The sequence below is a fragment of the Psammomys obesus genome, unplaced genomic scaffold, assembly GCF_907164565.1.
Source record: "Psammomys obesus unplaced genomic scaffold, mPsaObe1.curated_primary_1811, whole genome shotgun sequence".
Lineage (NCBI taxonomy): Eukaryota > Metazoa > Chordata > Mammalia > Rodentia > Muridae > Psammomys > Psammomys obesus.
The window spans coordinates 1761648-1784776 of record NW_026592403.1 but is presented as its reverse complement, the minus strand read 5'-3'; the positions used below and the strand labels follow the sequence as shown (position 1 = coordinate 1784776).

The following is a 23129-nucleotide window of genomic DNA, read 5'->3' as shown; positions in this document are numbered from 1 at the left end:
TATTCCCCACATCGCCAGCATTCTCAGATATTATAAATAAAAGCCTCATAGAGCCCTCTTTAACATTCAGGGCTCCTAAAGCATTTGGTGGCCCTATCCTTTCAACTCATGTACTTGCCTTGTTCCTTGTATTTTAACCACACCCTTTAAGGTTTTGACAGCCCGTCCTTTCACTGAGGGTGCCTTTTCTAATTATCTTCACAGCTTGTCACTTCTCCTCTTTCAAGAGTGTGCTCAATTCTTAGATGTCCCCATGAGACTTTTCCAGGCATCCTGATTTAAAATTTTATCTCTAGTCTTAATATTTCTTGTCTCCTTCCCTTGTGTTTTTTTTCAATGCTTACCATTTTCTTTTGCAATATTATTTGAGTTTTAAAAGTTTTTCTAATACAAGCTTCCTGAGGACAGATCATTCTGTAGAGTGTCTATTGCCTTCTTAAGGAGACCTGGTATGGCATAAGGCTCTAATCAGGAACTTAATGTGTACTTGTGACATGAATAAATGAAAGTTTAGAAATCAAATCAAAATCAGTCATTGTGTGAACATTTTGTTGAAGTATATAAAATGAAAAGACTGTGTCCTTGGGCTCTAGGAGGCAACTTCCATACTGGCCTTCTGGTTCCCTTCTCACAGTAGCCACAGGGAATGCCCACTCTTAATATAATTTGCTAAGGAAGTTCACTTAGGGGTAAGTAGAAGGGAGCCTCCATGCCTTTTATAAAAGTTTTATAAAAAATGTGATGAAAAAGGCATGAGGACCCCACTGTTTCTTCTCATTGTGCTTACCAATGAAATGCCTGTGGAGCCTGGGCATTCTCATTGCTCTTCTGTTTGTACATACACATTTCATCTCTGCGGAAAAAATTCTAAATGAGAGAATTTTAATTAGAGAATAGTATTCCAGGCTGTTTATCAAGATGCTATATCAAATCTAGTAGCAAAATATATATGCAAATGTAATACTGAAAAACACACATTTGTGAACACATATATCTATTTATAAAAACTTATTTTAGTGTAGTGTAGTGTGTGTGTGTCTGCTTGTCTGTGTGTCTGTGTGTAAAGGTGCCCACAGCAAACACAAGATAGTGTTAGATCCCCTGGAGCTGGAATTGGCTGTCACTGAACTGAGCCTACATCTTCTGCAGGAATAAAAAGTGCTCTTAACCATGGAAGCCTGGACACCAAACCAGAGAGAAGAGGCTCAAAAGAAGTGATAGTCTCCCAAAAGATATTCCCACTAACCTTCATTGTTTTCAGGTCTACACTCTTTCATCTGTTTTCTATAGCCTATCAAATTATGAGCCATCTCTCTAGTTCTTATATATCCACAAGGCAAAGCCTCGGGTAGTAAAGAAACAACCAGAGCTCTTTCCCTTTGTACCTTCAGTCTTCCACATCACTTTCAAGAAACACATCTTTCATTCTTTCATTTCATCAGCAGCTGTAACTGTTTCACACGTTTGATTTTTCAACAATGTCACATTCAGGAAGACAAAGTCTTCAAACATATTATATTTGGTTAGCAAACATAAAAGGCTGTGCGATAGCATATAATGCAAACTATTTTCAAATTGGATTTAGGAATTAGAGTGACAGAGGGAATGGATTCTAGGTTTGAAGAACAAACATTGAATGTGGCTTGTTCATAGTTGGCCAAGCTGATTAGATTAAATGCCATATTTTAATGCACAGTTTAAATATTGGGCTTCAGCTTTATTCTTTCGATTAAAGTTGTTTGCTTGGCTGTGATAATTAAATATGGGTTAATAAATATAACCTTTTTTTTATCTATTTTGGCCAGTTTTTTTTTTTTTTTTTTTTTTTTTTGTCTTTTTCTACACTGAGAAAGAACAGGTGAAGATAATCTGTGCAAGGGGTTGTTAAAGCTGAGTGATGGGGGAGAACATTTTCCAGGAAGCAAAGAGAAAGAGAAAGGACTATACAGAAGATAAGGTTTCTAACTGAATACTACAAATGGCCCGTTCTTTTCTACTATGTTTGCATCCGAAGTTTCCATCAGCGCCCTATAGCCTATAAAATTATGAACCTGTCAATGAATGCATCCACTCTTTTTTTTAATTTTATTTTTTCTTATCAGTTACATTTTATTAACTCTGTATCCCAGCCGTATCCCGCTCCCTCATTCCTTCCCAATCCCACCCTCCCTCCCTCATCTTCACCGTGCCCCTTTCCAAGTCCACTGATAGCGGGGGACTTCCTCCCCCTTCATCTGATCCTGTTTTATCAGGTATCTTCAGGACTGCCTGCAAAGCCTTCCTCTGTGGCCTAACAGGACTGCTCCTCCCTTGGGGGGTGGGGAGGTCAAAGAGCCAGTCATTGAGTTCCTGTTAGAAATAGTCCTTGTTCCCTCACTACGGGAAATCAATTGGTTACTGAGCTACCACAGGCTACATCTGAGCAGAGGTTCTAGGTTATATCCATACATGGTCCTTGGTTGAAGAATGCATCCACTCTTAAGATCAGAGATCTCATAATCCAGCCACTTCCCAGAGGCTCCACTGTGGAGTTTGCTGCACTGCTGGCCAAGACTTCAAACATTCCTCCTTGAGTGGAATTCCAAATGCAAACCCTAGCATTTCTTTTAATTTTTTTATTTGATTCTTTAGTCTTTTTCATGTAGAATGAATGCATATTTTACTTATAAACGGAAAAAAATTATGTCTCAGAGCCTTGCACAAAATTCTCAATTCATTTAGCAGTTATACAAAGAAAGAAAAAAAAAAAAAAAAACAGAGACCAATGCTGATGCTTTTACATCAAATCTAAGAACTACCTACATCACTTTTGTGTTTAAACAACACATATGAAAAGGTTCTGGGCCCATAAAATAAAATTATTGATTTTCGGAAAATGAGATAAAATGGGAAAATAATGGAAGTTGAAACAATAGCACTCATCTAGAGAAATCCAATGTCCCCTCATATTTTAGCTATTATCTCTCCCATCCTTTGTTTGGTAGCTGTGATTGGGTGATTGATGATGGAAGAGAAAGGTAGATAGTTGAGAATTTATTGCAAAAACTTTCTGCTCTGTCCAATGCTGTGTGCCAGGTTAGGAAGTTGGGAAGGAGGAACACACTTTTGAATGTCAGATTCTGGGGTGTCAATGGAGACTAAATGTGGTCTCCAACTGATTGTATCTTGTACACTTTAGATCAGTAGCATGTGAAATTGTTGATCTATCCCAAAGGTACTTGAGTAGTTTCCTTTGAACTGAAACCTCTCTCATGAGGATATTGAAGAAGAGCTATAAGATTCAGGAAACCAAGCAAACGCACAGGGCTAAGAAAACAAAGGAAACTTGAAAGAGCATATGCTCCCTGCACATACAAGGCGGCAGCCTCTGCACACAGCTGCTGGGGAAGAGGATCTTGTCTCAGATGCTTGCAAGGCACTCTAACAACACAGCTTTAGTCAAATTTTGACCATGGTTAGGTGGGCTTTTTATTGGTGCAACTGCCTTGGAGTCATCCATGTTTCTCTATGTAACTTTCCACCCATGATTCTGAAACTCCAATAAACTCGTTTGCTTCTCAAGATTTACACGGGTAAAATTCCTTTTTTGGTTCTCTCATTGGTGGTGACCCAACTTGGGTGAGTAGACACTTTATTTTAAGTTCTCCCAGGGAAAATGCAGACAGAAGTGCTTGCACATATTTAGGGCAAGGGTGACCATTTAGTTAATGCTTGAAAACAAAGCAAGTGCAATTGAGACTTAAGGAGTTTGAGACTTAGAGCAAGTTGATGAGGCTATGAAAAACTTAAAATAAAAAAAAATGCTGCAAACTGTCAAATAGAATTGGAAAAATAGACGGGGACTCTATGCATATGTACTTATATATGTGCTCACATATAAACACAAACATACATGTATGTTTCAGTTTTATTTTTGTTCTCTTCTCATTTTTCTTTCCTTTCCTCCCTCCATACTTCCCTTCTTGCCTTCCCCATGCCTTCTTTCCTTTCTCAGACGGTGTTTTTTTTTAAAATCTTTTATTTATTTTTTATTAATTACACTTTATTCATTTTGTATCCCCCCATAAGCCCCTCCCTCCTCCCCTGCCGATCCCACCCTCCCTCCCCTTTCTGCATGCATGCCACTCCCCAAGTCCACTGATAGGGGAGGTTCTCCTCTTCTTTCTGATCTTAGTCTATCAGTTCTCATCAAAAGTGGCTGCATTGTCCTCTACTGTGGCCTGGTAAGGCTGCTCCCCCCTCAGGGGGAAGTGATCAACGAGCAGGCCAATCAGATTATGTCAGAGGCAGTACCTCTTCCCATTACTATGTAACCCACTTGGACACTGAACTGCCATGGGCTACACCTGTGCAGGGGTTCCAGGTCATCTCCACGAATAGTCCTTGGTTGGAGTATGAGTCTCTGGGAAGTTCCCTGTGTTCAAATTATCTTGTTCTTTTGCTCTGCTTGTGGAGTTCCCATTCCCTCCAGCTCTTACTATTTCCCACTTCTTACATAAAATTCCATTCACTCTGCCCATCAGTTGGCTATCAGGCTCAGCATCTGCTTTGACAGTCTATACTGCAGAAGCTTTCAGAGGCCCTCTGTGGCAGGTTTCAAGGTTGTTTCCTGTTTTCTTCTGGCTTTCAGAGGCCCTCTGTAGCGGGTTCCGAGGTTGTTTCCTATTTTCATTTTCTTCTGATGTACATCCTCTTTGCCTTTCAGGATGGGGATTGAACATTTTAGTTAGGGTCCTCTCTTTTGCTTAGTTTGTTTAGATGTACAGCTTTTAGTGGGTTTATTCTATATTGTATGTTTATATGAGTGAGTATATACCGTGAGTGTCTTTTTGCTTCTGGGTCAACTCACTCAGGATGATCCTTTCCAGGTCCCACCATTTACCTGCAAATTTCATGATTTCCTTATTTTTCATTGCTGAGTAATACTCCATTGTATAGATGTACCACAGTTTCTGCATCCATTCTTCAGTTGAGGGGCATCTGAGTTGTTTCCAGCTTCTGGCTATTACAAATAAAGCTGCTACAAACATGGTTGAACAAATGTCCTTGTTGTGTACTTGCGCCTCTTTTGGGTATATGCCTAGGAGTGGTATGGCTGGATCTTGAGGAAGCGCTATTCCTAGTTGTCTGAGAAAGCGCCATATTGATTTCCAGAGTGGTTGATGGTGTTTTTGTATAGGCTAAGCTAGCCTCTAACTATGAAACAGAGAATGACCTTGAAATTTTGATCTTCCTGTCTCCATATCCCAAGTGCTGGGGTTGCAGTATGTATCACTATTCCTGATTTATAAGATGCTGGGAATTGAATCTAGGACTTCAAGCATGTGAGACAAGCCCTCTACCAACTGAGCTACATTCAGAGCCCAAGATTTATATTTTACTGGGTTCCTTAGAAGGTCAAAAGACCTTTAATTAAAAGAATTACTCAATCACAAACTGTATGACTAATTATTGGAAGGAAATATATGGAGGGATCCTTTGGAATCCCCTCACATCACAATTTGTCATTTTCTTTCTACTCAATGTACTCCTCAGCATAGCTGTCAGTACTAGATAAGGCCAGAGCTCATGGGTTCTGCTCCATGCTTTTACATTAAAGTGGCTTTAGGTTATTGTGACCTGATTTAAGTCCTCATGTTCTTTTCTGAACACGATTGTAATTTGGATTGTTCACATTGTTCTAAGCTAGAGTAAATGCTCCCCAGAGATGGAGGCTATAACGCTTGTCAAAGAGTGTGTGCCTGATTCATCGCCTAACCTTACAGTTCTTTGTGCCATGCTAAGCACTCTATGGGTTCTCAATAAATATTAATAGAATGGAATTGAATTTACACTTTGCTCATTTCACAAATAGGTTAAAGGAAGATTAACAATGTCACAGCAATACTAGCAGGCTGAAATAAAAAATAGCTGTGTATATCTGCAATGTCTTGAAATTGTACAATAAAAGTGCCACATTCTGGAAAAAAAAAATCTAAAGCTAGAGGGGAAAATGTTTTTTTTTATTTGTTACTTATACCTATTCTTTGAAAGAGATTTGTTCATTTATATCATGTTTATTAAGTGTTCCCTCATAGCAAATGAGCACAAGATACCCACTGGGATCCAGTAATTTCTTTATACTTTTTCTAATTCCTTTGTTAATATTTTAATTTTTAGTTTTGAAGTGTGTGTCTGTGTATGATTGTATACATATGAGTACAGATGCCTACAGAGAGGCCAAAAGAGGGCATTGGATTCCCTAGAGCTGGAGTTTTAAGCTATTAAAGCTGCCCTAACCTGAGCGCTGGGAACCAAGCTCAGATCTTCAGCAGAAGCGACATGTGTATTTGATTACTGAGCCCCCTCCCCATTAGTTATTAACAAGAGAAAAAGGTGCAGCCGAATATAATAATGACCCATGTCACAAATATAAGGCTATGCTGCAAAGCACATATTGAACAGTCTTAGGCAGGAAAGTTCTGTGCCGAATGGCAATTGATATTTGGCTTGGCTTCTTTTCTGTACTATGATTTATGCCTTTCTCATAATAAAGTGAAAGTGAAGCAAGTTCTCTCTGACTTTTGATCATCTAAATTTTATAAAGACAGCTTTTGATCTGTAGTTACAAATACTTCCTGTGTCCCTGTAAAGAAACTGACCTGCTTTATCAAAAATATTACATGTGAGCATGTGGCACTGAGAGTACATCTTATTTTTTTAGTTTTGTAGTTCCAGTATGTGTACCATTGCTAAGTTCCTTACGTGTGGTTTTGTATTTTAAAAGCATTGAGGCTCTTACTCATCAGACCCATGAGATTTCTAAACTAGCATACATTTTATCAATTAATAGATATGCCTAGTATAAAGTATTTCAGATTAAATAAGTATTGGGAAAGGCACTGTAGCATAATTTGGTAGATTCATAATACATTTTTATATTTAAAGTGTCTGAAGAGTTTGCCATAAAAAACGAAATTGCTTCTATAGCCTGTAATAAAATGAACACTTTATTTTGAAGAATTTAACCTGAAACTTGTTGGTTTGAAGAGTGTTTCCCTAGGTTCGAAAACTCCAGCTTCTGTAATGAGAGCATTTCCAAACATCACCGTGAGCAGTAATTCAACTGCTCTATGACTTTCACTGGAAAAATTAACAACTTAGAAATTTTGGGCTTCCGTGACTTTGCCCGGCCAATTATATCTCTTCTTTAAAAAATCTCTTGTAATGATAAACTGGGGGATCCAAGATGACAGTGCTGACCGTGTAGAGTAGCTGAACAGCAGCTCAGCAGTGAGAGCAGAGTGACCTGTAGGCCACACTATGGACCCCCAAACCCAGATATCTGTGCTTCTCAGGTAAGAGGAGAATTCTCGGAGATAGGTGAGAGTACTTCTTCAGTTCACCTGGCTAGTACTGGGAAGAATTCCCCGGCTCCTGTCCAACACTGCCACAGTCTTGGGCCACCCACCTAAGCCCACTGCCTGCGGAGTAGATACCTTCTGGTACTGAGGGTGAAGCTCCAAACCCAGACACCCACTCTTACCGTTCTGAAGACACGCTCTGTGTAACAGCAGTTTCTGGTTCAAACCTGGGAGCTCACTCTCAGTGCTCTGTGGACACCTTTCTGGTTGCAGTGGCTAGTAGCACTCACTCTCACCATCCTGTGGAGGGAATACCTTCTGGTAATGTGTGTGTGTGTGTGTGTGTGGGAGGGGGGGTCCTTTCTTCCTGCTCCCTAGCTGCCTGGCTCACCTGGGTCAGAATCAATGAGCACAGCACAGACACTGAATACAGCGAAGCTGAGCTAGGCACGGGACCCAAGTCCCATTTTCTGCCATCTCGAAGAAGCCTGTGGTGCACTGGAGCAGCTCTAGGCTGGGAGATCTTTCCACCTGAGCCCCAGCTATCTGCCATATATGCGTCAGAAACAGGGAGTCAGCAGACACTGTGAATCCAGCAGAGACTACTCCAGACGCCAGAGACAGGTAGACCCAGTCTGCAGTATAGGCTCCAGGAACAGTCAAAGCTACAGACAACTAGAGGGCTGGAGGAAGGCAGAAGAATACAAGCGATAAAACACAGGACATCATGGCTCCACGAGAATCTCCAAAGTCAATGGATATTCTAAAGCAGCTGAAACAAAGGAAAAAGATCTTATATATATGATCACGCAGTTTTTAGAGGCACATAAAGAGGAAATGAATAAAAAAGTAGAGGTCGTCATGGACAGATAGGAAGCCACAGATGAGGGAAATGAATAAAATCTTTTAAGACATGAAAATGTATTAGAATCGATAAAGAGAACACAAATGGAGAAAACCCTGGAGATGGAAAACTTAGAGAAGAGATCAGAGAACTACAAAGGTAAGCATCAGCAACAGAATACAAGAGATGGAGAGAGAATCTCAGGCACTGGATACAATTGCAGAAATCTATACAGCTCTCAAAGGAAACAAAAAAACAAAAAAAAAAAAAAAAAAAAAAAAACAAGGAAAAGTTCCTGAAATTAAGGACACCATAAAAAGAAGAAATCTAAGAATAATAGGAATAAACAAAAAAAAAAAAAAAAAAAGATTACAAGCTCCAAGGTCCATAAAGTATTTTCAAGAAAATAATTGAAGAAAATTTCCCCAACCTTAAGAAAGAGATGCCCTTAAACATACAAGAGGCTTACAGAACACCAAATAGACTAGACCAGAAAAAAAAATCCTTCTGCCACATAATATTCAAAACACTGTAACTACAGAAAAAAAAAAAAAAAACATTAAAAGTGGCAAGGGTAAAAGTCAAAGTAACATACAAAGGCAAACCTATCAGAATCAAACCAGACTTCTCAAACAAGACTATGAAAGCCAGAAAGGCCTGGGTGGATATCATGGAGACACTAAGAGACCACATATGCCAACCCAGAAAAACTTTTAATCAACATAGATGGAGAAAACAAAATATTACATGTCATAACTAAATTTAAACATTATATATGAAGCAACCCAGCCCTACAGAAGATACAAGAAGGAAAACTTCAACCCAACGAGATCAACTACACCCAGGAAAACACAGAATAAAGATGCCTACACAACAAAAAAGCAAAAGAAAACAAGCACATAAACATACAATCACCACCAGCTCCACAATAAAAGGAACTAACAATAATTAGTCACTAATATCTTTCAATATTAATGGACTCAACTCTCCAATGAAAAGACACAGACTAATAGAATGGTTGTGGAAACAGGATCCAACATTCTGCTGAATTCAAGAAACATACCTCTGTGACAAAGACAGACACTGCCTCAGAATAAAGAGCTAGAAAAAGGTTTTCTAAGCAAACAGACCCAAGAAGCAAGCTGGAGCAACTCTCTTAATGTCTAATAAAATAGAACTTCAACCAAAATTAATCAAAAGAGATGGGGAGGGACATTTCATTCTCATCAAAGGAGCATCCCACTGAAATCAAGGAAAAGGCACTCTTTCCATCTCTTCAATATAGTTTTTTAAGTCCTTGCTAGAGCAATAAGACAATTAAAGGAGATTAAGGAGATTCAGTTTGGAAAGGAAGAAGTTAAAGTATCACTATTTGCAGATGATATGATAGTATATATAAATGACTCCAAAAATTCTACCAGGGAACTCCTACAGCTGATAAACACCTTCAGCAAAGTGGCTGGATACAAAATTAACTCAAAAAAAAATCAGTATCCCTCCTGTATACAAAAGACAAAAGGGCTGAGAAAGAAATTAGGGAAAAGAACACCCTTCACAATAGCCACAAAGGACATAAAGTACCTTGGTGTAACTCTAACCAAGCAAGTGAAAGACTTGTATGAAAAAAAACTTCAAGTCCCTGAAGAATGAAATTGAAGAAGATATCAGAAGATGGAAAGATCTCCAGTGCTCATGGATTGGTAGGATTAAAATAGTGAAAATGACCATCCTGTCAAAAGCAAGCTACAGATTCAATGCAATTCCCTCAAAATACCAACACAATTCTTTACAGGCCTTGAAAGAACAATTCTCAGTTTCATATGGAAAAGAGAAACAAACAAAAATCTAGAATATCTAAAATCATCCTGTTCAATAAAAGAAGCTCTGGTGGTATCAACATCCCTGATCTCAAGTTGTACTTTAGAGCAACAGTAAGAAAAATGCCACTGTATAGAAACAGACTAAAGGATCCATAGACTTGAATCAAAGACCCAGAAATAATCTCAAACACCTACGGCCACCTGACTTTTGAGAATGAAGCCAAATCCATACAACAGAAAAAAGCCAGCATCTTCAACAAATGGTGCTGGTCTAACTGGATGTCTACATGTAGAAAAATAATGTCTACATGTAGACACATAGTAATGGGAAGAGGGACTGCCTCTGACATAATCTGATTGGCCTGCTCTTTGATCACCTCCCCCTGAGGGGAGAGCAGCCTTACCAGGCCACAGAAGATGACAATGCAGCCACTCCTGATGAGATCTGATAGACTAAGATCAGAAGGAAGGAGAGGAGGACCTCCCCTATCAGTGGACTTGGGGAGGGGCATGCGTGAAGAAGGAGGAGGGAGGGTGGGACTTATGGGGCTTATGAGGGGGTACAAAGTGAATAAAGTGTAATTAATAATAATAAAAAAAGTGGGGAAAAGCCTCGAACTCATTGGCACAGGAGACAAGTTCCTGGAGAGAACACTAAGATCTGAGGCTCTAAAATCAGCAATCAATAAATGGGACCTCATGAAACTGAAAAGCTTCTGTAAGGCAAAGGACACAGTCAACAGAACAAATCTACAGCCTTCATACTGGGAAAAGATCTTCACCAATCCTACATCTGACAGAGGGCTGATATCCACAGACAAAATTAAACTCTTCCATAAGTTGCTTGTGAATATGGTGTTTTAGCACAACAGAAGTAACAATGAATTTCTTAATTTTACTAACATAAGTAAACTTTACACATTAACACAATCAGTTAAGCCACTGAATCCATAACGTATAATGTATACTAATCAAATCCTGTATCCATCTATTCAACCCTCAGGTTCTGAACCTCTTAAAATATTCTTTTGCTTTGAGGATGTTTTTTTTTTGTTGTTGTTGTTGTTGTTGTTTTGTTTTATTTTATTTTATTTTTCTAGGTTTTGTTTGTTTTGTTTTGTTTTGTTTTAAGCCACGGAGAAACAAGTCAGAAGAAATCTTATAAATTTTAGGTTGATTTATAAGTGCTGCTCTGGCAGTTACAGTCTGTTTACACTGAGGAGTTATCTAACTGAGCATACTATACATGGCAAACAGAAGTCATCATGGCAAGAGAAAACCACAGCTGGCTTGCTCCCGACAGCACAACCAACCAGAAAACAGTGGGGCAAGATGAGATGGAGGTGGAGCATGTTTATTAGAAAAGGACAAACCTCCATAGGATTTCTAAGGACGAAAGGAATATTATTCTGCTGGGAGAGAAGGCACTAGGACACAAAATGACAAGTGTTTTAACTCCAGGTCTGTCCTTGGTTCCTCCAAGACCCAAATGGAAGGATACGTTGAAACAAACAAACAAACAAACAAACAAACAAACAAACAGGAGATTGTGCAAAGTTAGAAACCTTACAGATTTGATTCAAATATAAGCTTGGTTTGCTTTGAAAAATGTAATATAGTGCATACTAGTACCACAGTGGGGGGGACAAAAACCAAAACCCCCAAACAAACAAACACACAAACAAACAAACAAAAAACCCAACAACTCAATAACACCCACCACCCCCATCAGTAACAGCGTTCAAGTTGACCAGCCAACTCATACTTCTAACTCATGTGTGTATAAGTACACTTCTTCTAAACCTAAGCACAGGGACAGGTGGTGGCAAGCTGTGTTCCCACCTGCTGCCTGCATAGCATCTGCCCCTGCAGGGTGGGCAGGGAAACTCTACCTGCATAGCATCTGCCCCTGCAGGGTGGGCGGGGAAACTCTAAGAAGCTAAGCCCCAGATAGCCAACATTTCTGGTGCTGCATCTCCATCCCCTAAGTCAATCAAGAAAGCCTAGCTGAGCTCCTCATACTTGCTACCCAGTGACTAGGAAGGTTTTCTTAATTAGGAAAAAAACATATATCCACACATCCATATATATAACTTTTTTGTTTTTACATTTAAATATAAAAATAGTATTCTGCTTTGTGTTATAAACGGAGGACGGTGAAACGGAAACTTCTTCCTTTACCTAGGGCCATCTGTCAAGTGATACACTGAGCTGTGTTTATGGGGAGGCATAAATGCCCCTCCCCCCAAGCACAGAAGCATGGCACAAGGGACCAACCTCCAATGCCTTACCTAACTTCCATTTGGAATAGAAAGTTGGTTTCACCCGAATAACAGCTAACAACAGGGGACATGTCAGTCTGAGCTGTTGGACCTGCCCTTTCAACTATCCTGAAGAAAAAAAGTCCTCCCCCCGCCACAAGTACGCCCACTTTTTGACAACTATGCCTACTGGACGTGAATTCTTGATGAGATGAAGCAGTGTTACCTTTCCCTACCCTCCTCCCTTAGAAAGCTCAATAAGAAAAAAAAAAAAAAAGTGGAGTTGAGTGTGAGGAGATTAAGAACTTGACCCCTATGTTCTTACTAATAAAAGTAAGATTAACTGGGCATGAGGACTAAAAAGACCTTGATATTCTATCCTTTTGTGTTACAATGGGGGACAACTGGGAGAGGAAAGAGTTGGAGTGGGATGAATTAAGAAGGGCTCAAGATCACTGGAAGTCTTGTCCACTTAGTTTCTGTATTGGAAGGGCTCATTGCCAATATTGTTGAGAAGACATGTGTGGGTGTTGGCTTCTGTCACCACATAGGTGTCACAACTGGTAGAAGGGTGGTGGTCTTCAAGGTAACCCTTCTTCTCCTGGCCAACAGTCCAGGGAATACGAATGCTGGCACTTCAGTTGGCAACTCCAGCAGAAAAGTTGTTGATGTTGGGGGTTTCGCGGAATCCAGTCAGACACCGGCCATTGTCCAGGCCACCCTTGGTATCGTAGACCGAACGTAGTACTGGTGCCTCTTGCTTAGTTTCCTAATGGCTTCCTCTATGAACTTCAGACCATTCTCCTCCCACATGGCCTTGGTGTTAAAGTTGGTATGGCAGCCTGCACCATTCCAGTTCCCAGGAATGGGCTTGGGGTCAAAGTTTGTTATCACCCCAAAGTCTTCGCACACACGATACAAGATGAAGTGGGCCACCCAGAGATGAGCTCCCATGCGGATTCCTTCACAAGGCCATATTTGGAATTCCCATTGGGCAGGCATAACCTCAACATTTGTCCCAGCGATCTTGGCTACCGCATACAAGCAGGCTCAGTAGCGAGCCTCCACAATATCCATGCCACAGGCTTTGTGCGATTCCACACCACTGTAATACATATCTTGGGGCCCAGGAAAGCCATTAGAAGGCCCACCAAAAGGGTACCCATCTGTTCCCATGAGTGTGTACTCCTGTTCCATTCCAGGGGCACTGGTTGCTCACTTTTTATGGCATAACTTTTAAGAAATTATATATGTATTACTTACTATATACATTACTTAGTATATATTAAATGATATATATTATCTACTCTTTGAAAATTTCATACACCTATATATTTTGATAATCTCCTTCTCCTACTGCCCCTTACGACTTCACCACATCCAAACAAATCTTTCTTCCATTTTGATGTTTTTATTTAGTAGCTTATTGCCTTAATGGCTCAGCTACTTCATCATCCCATATCTGCATTAAAAATAAAAATAAAACAAAACAAACAAACAAACAAAAAAATCAAAAAATACCCCCAAACTCAAGGAGTTCAACTGGTGTTGTAGTTGCACATAATACCAATCTGGTAGAAAAGAGGTATTCACTGGTGAAATAGTGATGTAACTGTTGCGGGGGTAGCCAAGAACATTAAAACTTGTATTTGAGGCCTTTACTGTCTGAAGGACTTCATTTCTGGTACTGTAGCCTGTGTGACTAGGGAAAAATCATAGGCCCTAGTGGGAAACCTACAGATGGCCGTTTGCTAAATAGTCATGTTATCAAACTACATTATAAATATACTACACATGTTTTAAAAAGAGTATACCAAAATAATAATGGCAAGCTTTTATGAATAAGAGTCATATTATACTTCCTTATTGTAGAAATGAAGAGAAAAATCCTTCATTACAATTAAAAAAATTAGTTTAAAATCTCTTAGAAAATGGAATTTGAGTTCGATACCTTTTAAATATCACAAGTAGAATTCTAATTTTTTTGTGATAGAAATGCATAGTTTATTTTAGAAGTAATATAACATAGAACATTCGCATGATCTTTCTTTCCTTTCTATAAGCATTATAGACATTCAACATAATATTCAAATGCACAATAATCTTCATTGTCATGTTTTGATTATGATGGAAATGTGCATGCATGATTTTCTATATACTTTCTTCTTTATTTGAGATTGTAAAGGTTTTTCAGAACCCAAGGATACACTTTCCAGAGATTGGCTTCAGTTCTTTAATATCTTTATTTTAAATTGTCAATTCAAGTCCCACCCTCTTCCCCAATGCAACATCTATGTTCAACTTTTTACAAGGCTGAAAGATTGAGTAAGACCTCTGTTACTGTGAAGAGATGATATGTCGCTGAGTAGAGATAAATTACCTTGGGCTATCTGTAGTCTCCTGGATAAACATGTAGTGTGTGTGTGTGTGTGTGTGTGTGTGTGTGTGTGTGTGTGTGTGTTAACATGATTGTGATTATTAGCTAAAATCCCTTTTTGGTATGAACAAACACATACTTAGCTTTCACCAAAGCAAAAGCTAAGGGTGTCATCAAGCAACATCCGAGGGCTGTAGCAAAAACTTCCTCACTTTTCTGTAACTGTCTACCCCATGTTTCTACCAGTATGTTTGAGAAATGCTTTCACATAACTTTGATCTGTTAATCTGTTACCATATGCGTCTAGTATAACACCCCCCCACCAAATGACTATTTAGGAGTCTAGGAATAGCCTAAGGACTCTAATCTGCAACATTTCAATTCATCACAATAACAGAAGTTGAAATCAGTCAGTCAGCCTTGTGAAAAGTTGAGTGTAAATGCTGCATTGGAGATGGGGGTAAACTTGAGCTGCATCTTTAAAATACTGGACTTAAAAAAATTATATCATTAGAACATGGTATTTGGGGTAACCTGAATCTCTGTTCCAGGGCCATGTCACTTCTGGCTTCAGAATAAAATAGCTCCTAATCCCTTTTAGGAGAGAAGTGTGTTTTTGCATCATCAAAGCATAAGACATGACAAAATGACCTTTCTGCACATTTCTTGAGCTATGCTCAAGGCCTTACACTTAATGTTATCTTAGTTTTGACAACTCACCATAACTCTGGGCTATGGATTAGTTTCTAGGCTTATTAACTCTGACTAGAGCGTCTTGGGTTCACTTGGAAATAGAAATATCATATCTATGCTGCTTCTCTGAGAGATCCCTGAGCACCAGCCAGGGCTGTTGTCTTCAGATTTATGTCTCACCCATTCAAAGGATATTTAAGACTTTTTGATTCTCTCTGTGAAGGGGAATAACAAAATGAAAGGGGATCATTGGCTTCCATGAAATATCTGCGCAGTGGGGGAGAATGCCCATTCAAAGAGAAATAAATACACCCTGAAATAGGCATGAATACAGTCCCTTCCCTCAGACTAGGACAGTCAGCAAAGTCTCCAGAAGAGGTTATAACTCACATAGATGTGACAGATAAGGCATGGCATTGATAATGAGGGCAAGTGAGACTTCTAAGAAAAGTACGCCATCATGGAGTTTCAGGAGTATGACTTCTCCCGTTGCAGCTGCAGGACCAGCTGCCCATGTGAAGCTGCCTGCCATCAGAGTGAGTGCCTTGCGGGGAAGGAAGAGATGTGGGGCCATGAGTGGGCCTTACAGACCAAAAAAAAAAAAAATGCTGTGCTCTTCAGAGACATGGAGATTAGGTCTCTGGATTTTAAAAGAAGCGAAGAGCAAACACTTGAGTATGCATCAAAGGTAAGAAATCTCACTTTATAGAATTGTGAGAGGGGTTGGACTAAATCTCCTTTGCTTTTTTCTGGACTTAATATTTGTTACAGGGATACCCTTACTTTAACTCCTTAGAGGTAGAAAGCAGAGAACTGCCTATCCGCTCAGCTCTGGGTCACTCGATAAACCACTCACTATTTAACCAGTCTCTGGGAAATCCTGCCTACACTCCTGGACCGGTGTAAAGAAGGGTGGCTGGTTGAGCAAATGTCCTTGTTGTGTACTTGAGCTTCTTTTGGATATATGCCTTGGAGTGGTATAGCTGGATCTTGAGGAACCACTATTCCTAATTGTCTGAGAAAGCGCCAGATTGATTTCCAAAGTGGTTGCACAAGTTTACCTTCCCATCAGCAATGAAGGAGGGTTCCCCTTTCTCCACAACCTCTTCAGTATGTGTTGTCACTTGAGTTTTTGATCTTAGCCATTCTGATGGGTGTAAGGTGAAATCTCAGGGTCATTTTGATTTGCATTTCTCTGATGGCTAAGGACGCTGAGCATTTCTTTGTTTCTCTGCCATTCTATATTCCTCTACAGAGAATTCTCTCTTTAGCTCCATTTTTTAATTGGATTACTTGATTTGTTGCTTTTAACTTCATTAGTTTTCTCAACCATGTTTGTGGCAGCTTTATTAGTAATAGCCAGAACCTGGAAACAACCCAGATGTCCCTCAACAGAGGAACGGATATAGAAATTGTGGTACATTTACACAATGGAATACTACTCAGTAATTAAAAACAAGAAAATCATGAAATTTGCATGCAAATAGTAGGAACTAGAAAAGATCATCTTGAGTGAGGTATCCCAGAAGCAGAAAGACACACATGGTATATACTCACTTAGAAGTGGGTACTAGACCTGTAAGATAGGATAAACATACTAAAATCTGTACACCTAAAGAAGCTAAACAAGAAGGAGGTTCCAGGGTAAAATGATCATCCTTTCCTTAGAAAGACAAATGGAATGGACATTGGAAGTATGAGAAAACAAGAAACAGGATAGACACCTACCACAGAGGACCTCTAAAAGACTCTACCTAGCAGTGTATCAAAGCAGATGCTGAGATTCATAACCAAACCTTGGGCAGAGTGCAGGGAATCATATGAAAGAAGGGGGAGTTAGTATGACCTGGAGAGGACAGGACACAAGGACCAAATATATCAATATATCTGGGCACAGGAGTCTTTTCTGAGACTGTTTCTCCTTCAAGGACCATGCATGGATATAATCTAGAACCCCTGCTTAGAAGTAGCCCATGGCAGCTTAGCATCCAAGTGGGTTTTCCTAGTAAGGGGAACAGGGACTGTCTCTGACATGAACTCAGTGGCTGGCTCTTTGACCTCCATGAGTACCTATACTCACATACACATACCTCAACCCCCTAACCCCCTACACTCATATGTCTAATCAAATATAAAATAAATCTTTAAAAGGATTTTTTTTTTTTTTTACAAAATTCAGACTGAATTTCTGTAGTGGCAACACGATAAAGTCTATAACAATATTAAGAAGATATACATGCTCATGTGCCTTTATGTTTTATAATAAGTTTTTCTTACTTTGCAGCTTTGTACTGTGTCTCAAGTTAGAAAGAGAACTTTTTAAGGTTTTTCATGGACATCTGGCAAGTGGAACTGTCCAAGTAGACCTCAGGCACTTCCAGGGCAGTGCGGCCGCCCTTACTCTGTCCTGGATTATCTCTCTTATGGTTACTTTTTTCTTTACTTGGAAAAATAAACCACTGAAGAAAGCTTTATCCACAGAGGCTTCTGTACTGGGACACAAGTAATTGTCTGTATTTTCTGTAAGGTTTTATCATGTGTCAGTGCTAACATTTGAACTCACTCTTTCAGTTGACCAGTACTTATTTAACTGCCTATTTTATGTCAACCACTTGCTTTGTGACCAATAAGTAATTTCAAACAAAATAAAAAAAAAAGAATTGTGCTAAATTATGCCTTGTAAATTATTCCATTTCCCACACTGTGTAATTCTTTGGAGAGCCTTGTAGTCAAGGTGGATTTCATGACATGCTCGCACATAGCATAAAAGAACAAAATTTGCTTTGGGATTATTTTGAGTACATGTGAGATTGATTGATCATACTCAGTTATTTTCTGACACAGGAAACCATTAACATTATATTGAAATATTTAAACCTATAAATTACTTTTTTTAAGCCTTTAAAAACAATAAACAGAATTCTGAGGGAAGGGCTCCAATTCTAGTATCAATCAAGAGTAAAAAAAATTTTTAAAAATATGGCTAGTATGACACAGTAAGTGAGAGAGTAATAGAGCTATTATTGAGTTGGTGATTTTTCTCTTAAGACTAATACACTTTGAGATGCAGCTAAAGATCTCAGAAAATTCTCTGTGATCTAATAATATTATTGTAGTCTATGATTAAATCATGTTGCTAAAAAGGCCTCAGGAAATGTTTTTTATAGTAAAATATGCAATTAATGATTTGAAAGATAGGTTCCAAGCCCTTGAAAGTATATTCTCAAAGTCCTTACATAGAGTTCAAAGGTAGACATAATAAATTTTTGTCTCTGATCAAAAATTATAGATAATGCATCAATTTTAGCTTATATTATAAGTCAGCTTTATTCTTAGTCTTGAAAATCCTTTGTCAAATACCCTACATAAAACTGGAAAGATTTGGCAAAAACTTTACTTTTTAAAAACTGTAACATTATTTTTCTTGAGACTGTAGCTAAGACAAATTTAAAACTACTTGTAGTTTTCATTAGTCTAATAATGAGGCTTTTTCTTGCATTTTAGAGCAGAGAATTTTATAGCTCAATGTGCCAAACAGAATTTCAATGTTCTTAGCAAGTCTAATGATAATGTCACATTTAGAAGCAGAGAGTGACTGACTAGATTCTTAGCAAAGCAATTTTCAAGCCTAGATTTTTAAGTCAAAGCTCACACTGCAATCTTCTGCTCTGCTCTAATGCAGCTTAGGTGCATCTAAATCTGGCCACGTTGTTTTTCCTGGCCTCATCTACAGAAGAATAGATCTTTTTTTTCCATAAACACTTTTTCTGGTAAATTGTCCTTGCTCCAAGGCTTTCTTTTAAGAGGAAGTGTCAAGTGGTCAAATTGGTGTTATTTTGACCCCATTCACAATGATTGACATAAAGAGAAGTCACTCAAAGAAAGCAGAAGTGGACGACTTATCACATTTGAGAACTAGAACCTTAAAATATGTGTTAAGATGCTTATATGTATTTGGATCAAAAGATCTCCTTGCCTTGAGATTTGCATGTTAATTATTTTGGGTACTATATGATCATGTGGAAACAGAAATATAGAAGACTACACATACTCACAGGGAACCAGAGACAAGGGTCTGATTTGAGAGAAGTCAAGACAAAGTGGTTACTCCTGACTGGGCACTGTAGACATCTCCAGTCCAGTCTTCCCTCAAGGGCCTGCTGTGCCTCAGCCAGCTCTTACACACACACACACACACACACACACATACACACACACAAAACTACATTAGTGATCGTACTGTTATTGTTTTACATAACATTTTTCACATCATGACCCTCAATCACACTCACTTCTCAGTCCTCCCAGGTCTGCCCCCCACCTTTGTGACCCCCCAAAATAATGATGATAATAATAATAATAATAATAATAATAATAATAATGATAATGATGATGATGGAGGAGGAGGAAGAAAAAAATGTCCAATTTGTGTTACCCAAATACTCATTGGAGCATGGTCAAACTCCCAGTAGCCAGCCCCCCAAAAGAAAACTGAGTTTTTCCCCACCTGCACCCCTGCCAGGAGCCATCAATGTAGAGAGTTATATGTCAGCATTCTTATCTCAATTTTTAAGAGTTTCCTTCCATGGATTTCTGTCTAGGCTGTTAATGTGTTTTGGTTGAGTGGAGTAGAGTGGAGGTAAGGATTGTCACAGAAGCCTTATATGTCCCTCTTTAACTGTGAATTTGTTGCCTATGATATCACTGGAAAAGTAACTTCCCTCATTCCCTCCCCAAACCCACATTCCCTCCCTGGTCTCTTCCCTGCCCCTTTCCACATCCACTGATAGGGTCCTCCCCCTTTCATTTGACCCTGTTTTATCAGGTATCTTCAGGGCTGGCTGCAAAGTCCTCCTCTGTGGCCTAACAGGACTGCTCCTCCCCTGGGGGGGGGGTCAAGGAGCCTGACCTTGAGATCCTATTAGAAATAGTCCTTGTTCCCCTTACTTTGGAAAACTACTTAGTTACTGAGCTACCACAGGCCACATCCTAGCAGCAGTTCTAGGTTATATACATAGATGGTCCTTAGTTGAGTGTCAGTCTCAGAAAAGACCCTGTGCCCGGATCTATTTGGTCCTTGCAGAGCAGGATACAGTGGGGACACAGAGTTAACAAAATGTAACTAAAAAGAAAAATAAAATTAAAAAAAATAAAAAAAAATTAAAAAAAAAGAAGTTTTCTTTGAAAAAAAATCAGGAAAGAATAAAGATAATCACATTAAAAAAAAAAGTAACTTCCCCACCCTTTACAGTTAGCAGGAGCATAGATTATGGTTGTCTATATGGTTTCTGGTGACAGCACAGACCACAGGCATCTACATCATTTGTCACAGACCTCAGCATAATCTCTCTAGTCCATGGACATCAACAAGGCCATCTATTGCAGCATGGGCCGTGGACACCATCATAGACCTTGGAGGCAGCATAGGCCAAAAACATCAACATAGCCTCAAGTGGTAGCACAGGCCACTCACATCAATATGGCCCCCCAACAGCAGCATAGAGTATGGACATCACCATGGCTTCAGGCAGCAGCAAGACCATGAACATACAAATGGGTTTCCATGGGAACATGAGCCATGAACATCAACACTGTACTTGACTGCAGTAGAACCAGGGACCCAGACATGGCCTGAAGAGACAGCATGGTCCACGGACAGCCACGTGTCCTCAGGTGGCTGCACAGGCTTCGTATTCAGCATGGCCTGAGACAGCAGACCACAGATACCAACGTGGCCTCTAGGGGCAGCGTGGACCATAGAGGTCTTTTGAGGGGGTCCACTCCAGCAAATGAACTGTTCTTTATCTCAGACATCCTGTTGCTCAAAACCAGGGTGATGATTCAGGAGTACAGTGTTTTAGAGCTGAGTCTGAGCAAGCTCCAGGGTGATGCACACCGCCCTCTCAGCCCTACATATTCCCCTATCCACCACAGCCTTCTCTCACACCCATCACTGCTGTGGGGTCTCTATTTCCACCTCTCCCCACTGCATATCCACTGCTGCTCCATTCTTCCAGCTTTCCCACCTCTCCATTGAGTATTTGTTTGTTGTAGTGACACTGAGAACTATATATACATATACATATATTCCACAAATATTGCATATATTGCAACAGTTCCCTGGTGTGGTTCAAGGTTTTTAGTTTCTGAAGCTCCATAAATATTGGAGCACTGCAGAGACTTGACTGTGTCCGCTCCTGGCTGACACATGCATCCCAGCCCTCGGCCCGCCCTTGATGTCTGGACCTGTGGGCAGTGCTGTTTTCCCACCCTGTCTTCCAGCAGGACAAGCAGCACAGGTTGCAGCCTGCGGTGGCTCCATGCTGTGGGCCTAGGGCTTAGGGCCCTCCAGGCTACTGCACATCTTCCTAGGTGCAGGCAGTCCCAGGGATCATCAGGTATGTCTGTTGTGGATTCTTTACAGTTTGGTTTTAAAAGCATCTCCCCATAAGGCTCTGCACACCCCCCACCCCGGCCCAACACACAGTCTTCCAGTTGCTTCGAGGCTATTCCAGGCTCAGCAGACTTTTCTGCCCACCGTGTCACCCGTTCTAGCCTCCGTGGGTCTATCAGACTCCTTGGAGCTCCGTGGCAGCCACCACCATCTTTGTTTTCTTCCCAGTTGCACAGTTCTTAGCCTTGAAAATTCTGAAAGAACCTAACTTTAAGTAGCAGTCTCTCTCTCTCTGTCTCACTCTCCCAAATTATTTTTTTTTTCAGGAGGTGCTTCAAGAAGTATTTGAAGTTGTTAACAAAGCACCATCAGAAAGATCAGCGTGAACTATGTGAACTTATGTTACGTGTCTCCCTTGCAGACAAAAATGAAAAGCGATTGCACTTCACAGTGTCACTCATTTATCTGCAACTGCATTTTGCAGTTTGTTCAGCAGCTAGAATCTGGGCATACAATACAAACCTCTATTAACATTAAAGTTTCATGGATACCAGGCTTGGTGAGGTGGGGACAAAACAATTAGTGGCTTTAGTCTTGATAAGACATAAATGCGTTCTCTTTGGAGAATAATTCTCAGGACTGATGAGGGACTAGCAGAACAGGAATGCTAAAATAATTCTGGACATAATAGAAATTGCCACTTGGTTGTTTAGTTCTAGTTGAAAAAATTCTCAATATGTACAGAAGCTGTAATATTTTAAATATGATTGGACCAAGGGGTGGTTATTTATTCAATCTGATAAAAGAATGTATTTTCAAATTTAAAACCCATATTACGTACCAAGTTTTGTTGTTGTTGTTTTTGGTGTACAGTTACTGGGAAAAACTCTCCAATCAAGCTTTGTGTAAACTGGGATTGGGGCTCACACTTGCAAGCAGACACTCAGGAGGACAATGGCTGTGAGTTCCAAGCCCGCTTAGATCACATAGAATGCTCCAGGCCAGCCAGGTCTACAGTAAGATATCCTCTCAGAACAACACTACACAAAATGAAAGAAAACAAAAACTTAAAATTGTGAAATAAAATAAATGATTGAATATTATACAACTTGAATGGCTACTAGGGAGAACTGTAAATTACATGTGATTATGCTTGAAATTACAAATTGCTCATAAGTAGTAACTTTAATCACAACAGTTTTATATGGGAAATTCTTCCAAAGATGAATTTCAGTTATCTCTGAGTTGTAGTGTTAAAGAATACATTTATAAGCCCTCTTGTATACCCAAGACAAATAGGCTGAGAAAGAAATCACGGAAACAACATCCTTCACAGTAGCCACTAATAACATAAAGTACCTTGGGGTGACTTTAACCAAGCAGGTGAAAGACCTGCT

At 39.7% G+C, this 23129-nt stretch overlaps 1 pseudogene; it reads right to left on the bottom strand.

Moving 5' to 3' along the window:
* Positions 1 to 12740: 12740 nt before the first annotated feature.
* On the bottom strand, positions 12741 to 15912 carry LOC129681304 (glutamine synthetase-like; annotated as a pseudogene).
* Positions 15913 to 23129: the final 7217 nt, after the last annotated feature.